Source organism: Cucumis melo, chromosome 7 (genome assembly GCF_025177605.1).
Source record: "Cucumis melo cultivar AY chromosome 7, USDA_Cmelo_AY_1.0, whole genome shotgun sequence".
Lineage (NCBI taxonomy): Eukaryota > Viridiplantae > Streptophyta > Magnoliopsida > Cucurbitales > Cucurbitaceae > Cucumis > Cucumis melo.
In genome coordinates this window covers 15,516,589-15,526,077 of record NC_066863.1, presented here as the reverse complement: position 1 = coordinate 15,526,077, position 9,489 = coordinate 15,516,589, and positions in this window count along the sequence as shown.

Genomic DNA, 9,489 nt, shown 5'->3' with positions numbered 1-9,489 from the left:
AAAGAAATTGACAAAAGAAAGGAAAAATCGCGTGGGATGAGAAAGGGTAAAGTAAGATAAAGAAATAAAAAAAATAAAAAAAAAGACTTAATTTTTTACAAAATAAAAATATAAAAAACAATCATAGCTTTGATGTTGCTTTTCAAAAGGGAGATGTTTAATGTCGGTTTTAAATCGACATTAAAACTTCATCTTTAATGTTAGTTTAAAACCGACATTAAACATCCATCTTTTGAAAACCGACATTAAAGCTCTGTTTTCATTTTTTCCAACCGACATTAAAGACCAGATTTCTTCTAGTGACAATCGCAGCTCCTAAAACATACACAAACTATAGAGTATCTATATCATACACAAATATATACATCATAACACAACAGACTCTATACACAACTCTAACCACGTACTGGCAATCGATATCGGATCTTCAGCAGACTAAGGTAGTCTATCAGGCACCAGAAACTTAATCTCTACCTAGAAAGTGGGTAAAACATTTTGGAAGGGTAAGTTATAAAGCCCAGTGAGTGAATACTTTAAAACTATAATTCAGAACTCATGATAATCATTGAAAACTTATAAATCTAACAAGCAAAGCGTTAACTGTAAATATTTTCATAAAACAACTCCTTCAAACATTCAATACGTATATCTATAAAATTTAGCAAAACATTTCCTGTTTATAAACTATTTAACTAACATCAGTTCATTACATTGTGTAGGGCATGCCCAGTACAACCAACGTTTACTAGTTCTACGATGTAATGGGGCCCGCCCAACACTCTTATCATCTTTGTCTTAGTGGGGCTCGTCCAGTACTCACAACAGCACTGTTGTCACAGAGTACACTCAACGTCAACAACGGAACGTAATGAGAATGATAATTTTTATTAAATAATTAAACAATAAATCAATTATCCGTAAAATTATTATAGAGCACAATAAAAAACCAACAGCTTATGCCTCTCGTCAGTTAAAGAGTCATGAGGAAAAATACCCTACACATCATTTAGAGTCGGAAGTAGTGGTTTTTACATTAAAGATTTAGAGGGACAATTTATATGGTGAGAATATGTTGCTTGTTTAAAATTTAAAGGGGTTTGCGATGAGTTTATCATTTTAGTATTTCTATACCAAACCTCTCTTTGCAAAATGAATGGGGTAAAAATAATCCTAAATAATGGGGTATACGATTGTTTATACACCTCTCATCAGCTTAATAATAATTTGTTAATGTGTCATTGAGGTTCTATGTCTACGACAATACTGCACGATAAGATATTATCAATGTAAACCCCAAACCTTCGAAGAAGACTCATGTTCCTTGAAGTAGTTGGAAGTTTAAGTGTTGAAGGGAGTTAAAGATAAAAAGTGTCATAAAAATTTTGTCAAGGATAAAGTGCTAGGCATTTTGGAGGCTATTCTAGTGTTGTGTAGGCGGGAAAAGAGATGGGAAATAGCCTCTAAACAATTGTCACTAGGTGTTTAAAGCATGTCAAGGTGTTTATAGGTTATATTGATGTTGCATTGGGCGGCCAAGGGAAGGAAAATAACATGTAAAGAGGTTAGTAAGCGTTTTAGGTATGACTAGGTGGCTTAGGCTTGTTGTTTGGTCATTAGGAGAGAAGAGAACCTCTATTGGAGTGTCATTAGACAAGAAAGGCTGTCATTTAAAGGTTATTTTGGGTCTTGAGAGGCTGGGTGAGAAGGAAAGGTGACATGGTATTGGGGGAGAAGCATGTTATGCGAGAAGGGCTTGAAGGTTGGCAAGGCATGGACACTAGGCATTTCGGGCTTGTCAAGCAACATTGTGCATTTTGGTTAGGTGAGATGATGAAGAGGTCAAGTTGGTGAAGTACTTTACAGGTATCCTTGCATGCTTAACTTAGATTTTGGCTAGTAGTTGGCAAGAAAGACTCCTACAGGGTGCAGTATAAATAGGTCACTTTGGATGATAAGTTGTCCCATTTCACTTGTATGTTTTAGCTGAAATTACTTTGAAAAGATCAAAATCTGAGTCTAGTTTTTAGGCTAGGGCTAAGGGACGGATTTGAGCAAAGAAAGATTGAGTTTGAAGTGAAGAAAGTGAAGGTCATTTCTCGAGTGAATTTGAGCAAGGCGTATTTTTAGAGGGCTATAGAGCTCATCCTTTGGAACTTGAAGTTGAAATTTTGAGGTAAGAAAGTTAAGACATTTTTCCAACATTTTGTATAGCAAAAGATGTTAATTTGAGTCCTGGGGTTTAAGATATTAATCTCAAAAGTTAAGTTAACGTTCTCATTGAAAAATGAGGTTTTTGGGTAAGTTAGTGACTGACTGAATGATGGGCTATGTTGTGGGTGGTAGCCAGACATTTCGGTGTTCATGGGGGTTAGTGACCTGTACACAAGGCACTAGCGGCCAAGGGGCACGCGACAAGTCCTGCGCGCATAGGGGTTGTGCGAGACGCCAAACAGCGTGACCATGTGAGTTGTGCAACGTGCTTGTGCATGACGTTAGCATGGGCATGCCTAGCGCTCGAGGCCAAGGGCTACCGTCCACCACATGCACGCCAACATGGGTCAAGGCATATTTTTTATGTCTTTTGGCTATTTTTGGAATTTTTAAGTACACTTTAGGTATTTTTCATGGTCAAAGGAAGTTAAATGGATTATTTTACCATATTTTCAAGTCAAGAAGAGATCGGGCAAATTTAAAGATCAAATATTTGAGCTTGTATCTGTGAGTGAAAAATGATTCATTTAAAGTGATTTCAAACATGGTTTTTAAGCTGATATTATGAATGATTTATCTTAAATGTTTAAATGATTTATGAATAGTTTTTAAGCATGTTACTGTTTAAAGTTTTTATTTTGGATTACTGTTTACTGAGGAAATGCTTGCTATTACTGAGAAATGAGTTTAAAGGTTATATACAAGGATTCTTGAAGAAAATTAAAGTTTAAGGTTTACAGGTTTATAAATGTTTTTCTCAAAATCAAGAAGTCTCAAAATTGCCCATTATGGAGTAGGATTATAAATTACCCATTATAGGGCAAGATTATAAATTTCCCATTATGGGACATGATTATAAATTACCCATTATGAGGCCGAATTATAAATTACCCATTATGAGGCAGGATTATAAAGTGTTAGGTGTTTTGGAAGATATTTTTGTGTTGTGTAGGCGGGCAAAGAGTTGGAAATAACCTATAAAAAAGTGTCACTAGACATTTAAAGCATGTCAAGGCGTTTAGAGGTTATATTGATGGTTCATTGGGTGGCCAAGGGAAGGAAAATAATCCCTAAAGAGGTTAGTCGGCATTTTTGGTATGGCTAGGCGGCTTAGGCTTGTTGTTTGGTCATTAGACGAGAAGAGAACCTCTATTAGAGTGTTATTAGGCAAGAAAAACTGTCAGGTTATTTTGGGTCTTGAGAGGCTGTGAAAGAAGCATGTTATGTGAGAATGGCTTAGAGGTTAGCAAGGCATGGAGACTAGACATTTTGGACTTGTCAAGGTCAGTTCTTGAGTGAATCTGAGGAAGGTGCATTTCCATAGGACTAGAGAGCTCATCCTTTAGAATTTGAAGCTGAAGTTTTCATATAAGAAAGTTAAGACGTTTTCCAGCAACTTTGTATAAGGAAACATGTTCATTTGAGTTATGGATTTTAAGATATTAAGATCTAACATTAAGTTAACGTTCAAGCTAAAAAATAAGGTTTTGGGCAAGTTAGTGACCGATTGAGTAATGGGCTATGCTCGGGGTGGTGGCCAGGCATTTTGGTGTTGATGGAGGTTATGGGCGTTGAGGATGGCATGGGACGCATGGTCTGTGGAAAAGGATGCACGGCCAAGGGGCGTGCGATTAGTCCTACGATAATGGAGGATGTGTGAGAGACCAGGCGCACCCGACCATGTGAGGTGCACAGCTTGTCTGCGCATTACATTTGCGTGGGCATGCCCAACTCACGTGGCCAAGGCCTGCCGTCCACCACATGTGCGTTAGCATGTGTCAAGGCACATTTTGGTGTCTTTTGGCCATGTTTAAAATTTTTAAGTACACTTTTGGTATTTCCATGGTCAAAGAAAGTTAAATGAATTATTTTACAATATTTTCAAGTTAAGAAGAGATAAGGCAAATTTATAGACTAAGGATTTGAGCTTGTATCTGTGAGTGAAAAATGATTTATTTAAAGTGATTTCAAGCATGGTTCTTAAGCTAATATTATGAATGATTTATCTTAAATGTTTAAATGATTTATGAATAGTTTTCAAACATGTTAGTGTTTAAAGTATTTATTCCAGATATCTGTTTATTGAAGAAATTTTTACTGCTACCGAGAAATGAGTTTAAAGGTTATGTAAAAGGATTCTTGAAGAAAATTAAAGTTTAAGGTTTATGGTTTTATAAATGTTTTTCTCAAAATCAAGATGTCTCAAAATTACCCATTATGGGGCAGGACTATAAATTACCCATTATGGAGCAAGATTATAAATTACCCATTACAAGGTAGGATTATAAATTACCCATTAGGGGGCAAGACTGAAGTTGGTATTGAATAATTTCTACCACCTCCCTGGAATAAATAGAGTTGGTGTCAAGTAATCTCCACCACCTCCCATGAGTAGATACTTGGGTTTCAAGTAAGAAAAACAAAGACTCATGTTACTATTTCTAAATGCTTTAAGATTTAAGCTCTCATGATATGATTCATTGTTTACTGTTCAATGTATTTCTGAAGAAATATTTCTAAGGTTTACGATTTAAGTTTATGAAAAGTTATTTAGAAAACAATCACTCACTGGGCTTATTCACATCTTCAAAATGTTTTCCCACTTTCCAGGTAGAGACCGTGTCCTTATAGTCTGCATCGTTGCTACTTGTCTACTAAAGGGTTTTATTTCGTTATTGTATATATTTTGTTAATTTTTACTTGTGATCAATTAGTCTTTTGTATTGTGAGACTTAGGTTTTTGGGAAGGTTGTTAGGTTTTGTTCTATGCAAATGAGATTATGTTTTGTTTATGTAAAACTTATATAAGGTTTGTCTTAATAAAAAGGGTTCTACCCGGTTGTTGTTAAAAAGTTATGTGTTAAGTTTCCATTGTCATTCACAGTTTAAAACTAGGTTTAAGGGTTTAAGTTAAGGGTCTGCTGGTATCGTTCTTGAAGTGGGCAATATCGGTTGGCTTCACGCCACACCTCGGGCCAAGCAAGCAAGTGCTCGGGGTGGGGTATGACAATCAATGCATGCAATATGCTCTCTATGTCTCTAGGTAAGGATCGTGCAATAAAAGGTACACATCTTTTCCACACGTAACCACTAAATTTGCATTGAGTACAAGTTTTTCTCTTACTTATCCAAGTGTAAGCGAATCGATAGGTTTCCTGGGTAAGCCATGGCCGAATGTAGGGAATTTCTATCAATCTTAGTTATAATATTTACTTCTTTCTAGGCGGTATAAATGTATATAAAGTAAAAAGTATAAGTGTGTGTATATGTATTAATTTTACTATTTACCCTAGAGATTTGGTAGAAGGTGACATGGAGTGGTGTGAATATGAAGGGTGAACTAACTTGCGTTTGTGAAGGAAGGTCTCTACATTGTAGGCAATTAAGCCATACGACGGTCCTTGATGTGATAGACATCATTTAACCATCTTCTAATTAAGGCAAGCAACCTCACAATGCGTAAATGCCACATTTGTTCTCCTTTCGGGATACAAATGATACAAATAAATTAGACGATAACTATCTAGTTTTCCTTATTTATAAGAATCACGTTGCCTCTCTTTTAAGCTGGACAACCTCTCCGCGCCAAGATGCCATACTTGTTCTCCTTTTGGGACACAAAATGATGGAGGTCAATTGCCAGAATGAAGCTTGTTTCCAAACTCCTTTCTATGCGCATTTAGCTATGTCCTTGCTACTGACTCTCTCGAGTAGTTAGCGATAAACGCTGGCCAAACAATGAAGTCAAGCTCAACTAAATGCGATGAACCTTATAACACTATAGGAAATTTTAGTTACGATAGCATAAAAAAATGTTATCGTAAACTTTTGGTAGTGTTTTCAAAATACTGTCGTAGTCAATGTTATTGAAAGTCCATGACTTTTCCACAGCATTTTTACAATGTTATAAAAAACGCTATAAAAATTCTATTGTGATAGCACATATATGTTGCTATAAAGACTGTTCATAGTGTGAAGAAAGCGCTGTTAAAAAGTTTGGATAGCTTTTTTTGTTACGATGAAAAAGTGCTATCAAAACGTTTCTATAGAATTTTTAATGATATTGAGGAAACTCTATAAAAATTTTTTGGTAGCATTTTGTACATGCTGTCGTAGTGAACGTTATTGAAAGTATTCGACTTTCCATTGTATTTTTGTAAAGCTATTAATAACACCATAGAAAGTTGATATATGATAGCTTTAATTAAATGTTATAGAAACATTCCATTATATTTAAAAGAGTACTATAAAAAGTTTTTATATAGCAACAAAAAACGTTATAAAAGATGTTCTATAGCTATTCTAGATACGTTATTGAAATTGTCTTATTTTTATTAGCATATTTCATCTTAACGAGGATGGATTTTAATACCAATGGACTTTCTATAGCATTTTTGTAGTTATAAAAACAGTAGAAACAGTGCTATAATAAACTTTTAATAACACTTGCTAATAACATTTTTTTATTTTACAATATGTTTTACAAATAATGTTATAAAATCAAATTATAACCAAATAGATATTTATAGAAGTCGTTCGCCTCGAAAAAAAAGATGTAATTCACATTTCACCAAAATCTACAATAATGATTATAATTAAAATCTTCAAATTTATAACATACAAAAGAAATAAAGCACTATATTCATTCAAAATGTTTGATATAATCATAAAAAATATGTTCCAACAAAAATTATAAGAACAAGTTGTAAATTTTTAATTGAAAAAAATGATTACATATATATAATCCCCAAAAGTTGATAGAATCAAAAGGGATGTTTAAATTGCAGTGACACCAAAATTCTTCCATATATATAGGTTCAATGTTTGTCTCCATATTAATCACGTAATAAAAGTTTAAAAAGAAACATCACCATCTAGACAACATTAAAAATGAACATCACATATAACTAATGATGTAGACGATTAATAAGCATACCTGAAAAATTGAAGGAAACTAAAAAAGGGCTCATTGCAATTATAGTCATACACAAATATACAAATTAGCATCATACCTTCATTCACAGTGTCAATAAATTGCTCGTTACACATTAAACAAACAATATGAGCTCACCTCAAGGTTGTTCTCAATGTTCCATTTGACTCTTTACAAAATATCTATTCAAAACCAAAATAATGAAACATATGAAGGTCGATAAGAAAGCATCGCACCAGGTTTGATCTTTTATGCATCGACTAACACGAGCTCGTAGTGTCACAACTCACTAGTTATTAACAATTGTCTAAGGCCTTAGCCACAGGACAGAAAAGAGTGCTTAATCAGAAGTCCACCAGCCACTATTATTATTTGTACAGTTTGCTTTCTCTACCTTTCTTTTTTTTCTCCGCCTCGTGAGTCTACATAGTCTATAAGTATGAGCTTCAACTTTCATACAATATTCTACTAGAAAGAAAGGCAAAAGTTAAGAAGCTACCATAGAAGAGTGTTCTGTTTCATACAATTCAGAGTTCAAAGAATAGGAGAAGTTCAAAAAGATCAAATTTTCAAGTTCTGAGGCTTACAAGGTTGCTTTTTGACACAAAGGTTACTCTTTACCTAGGCAGGTAGCAAATGCTACTCTACCATGAATTTCTGATTTGGGATCTCATCATATAATTTCGTCCACAACATACACATTTCCACCATTTAATACACCAAATACACTACAAAGATAATAAACCATACCTTCTTCACCAGTTAAAACTAGGATGGTGTGGTGATTCATAACTCTACCTATTCTTTTTTGTAATAACAATATAATTACATTTTCCAACCACCATGCCTAAATTATTTGTACCAATATTCATCTTCCTACTCTTCCAGAGGGAAAATTTGTTGTAAAATTAGATATGAAGATAAGTAGTTACCCTTTTTTTAGCAACTGTATGCAGAAGCTGCTGAATGTTGATTTTATGGTCAATTGATTGGTGAGATGTGCTTCTTAAATTTGGGAGAAATTTTCTTCACAAGCGCCCAAATATCTGCACCGTTGCTCCGTGCAACTCCAGCAGAACACGAGATTGGAACAAGACAAAGGCTTCTGCTCCTCAGGCTGTGGCAGCATGGCCCCACCTCCTAACAAAAAACCAATATCAAGCTTGCGATAAACATTCAAAGAGATTTACATTCTTATATTAAAGTATCACTCATACTTGAATACAATATCTAAAGCAGTGAAAATGATCATTGGAAGATTAAAGATAGGTTCTAACCTAGACTCACCTGCAACAAAACGGCGGGTGTGCTTTGGAGATATGGAGCATTCTGATAGACCCCCAATTAGATTTGTTTACAGCAGAAGGAAGAATTAGTTTCAGTAGTTGAAAATTAGTTATATTAGTTGTAGTAGCACATCACATACTTTTCACATGTGAGTTAGAGGCCAGCCGATTAGTATAAATACTATGGGAATTGAGTTGAGAAGGCAGAGAATTTTAGTGAAGAAGTTTTACTGTAATTCCTTGAGAGAGAGGAAGTCAGTAGAGAGAAAAAGGAATTGAGTCAACTCAATCCCTATTGTAATGTCTTGAATCAATAAAGAAGAGGAAATTCAATATCAAGAAGGATAGAGTTTCATCAAATTGGTATCAGAGCCGACGATCCGAAGCATCAAAATGGTGCAGACACGCATTGATGAACGTCTGGAGATGATCGATCAAGAAATCGCTGGAATGAAAAGAGAAATAAGCAACGTGTCTGCGGTCAAAATTAGCCTGAGCAAAATATCGAAGAATCTCGAGCTAATGCGACTGCAATCGAAAAAGCAACAGCAAATGTTGTTAACGATGATGGAAACAAATGTGCGGGAACGATCCGCGATGAAGGAAAAAACGATAGAAACATCTGCGCGAAATGCCGAAAACGATAAACGAAAGGGGAATGAAGCTTCATCGAGCAAAACAGAGGAATCGAAGCAAAATTTCGAGGACGACCGAAACGAAAGAAAAAGCGAAACCGATGAAAACTACAGTGACCGAAACAAGTTCAAGAAGGTGGAAATGCTTGTGTTCACTGGCGAAGACCCGGATTCATGGCTATTCCACGCCGAAAGATACTTTCAAATCCATAAGCTAACCGAGTCTGAAAAAATGCTCGTATCTATTGTTAGTTTCGACGGCCCAGTGTTAAATTGGTTTAGATCACAAGAAGAAAGAGATAAATTCACAAGCTGGACGAACCTTAAAGAACGATTGTTAGTGCGATTTAGATCAAGTAAGGACGGAACCATCAGCGCACAGTTCTTACGCATCAAACAGGAATCCTTTTAGAAGAATATAGAA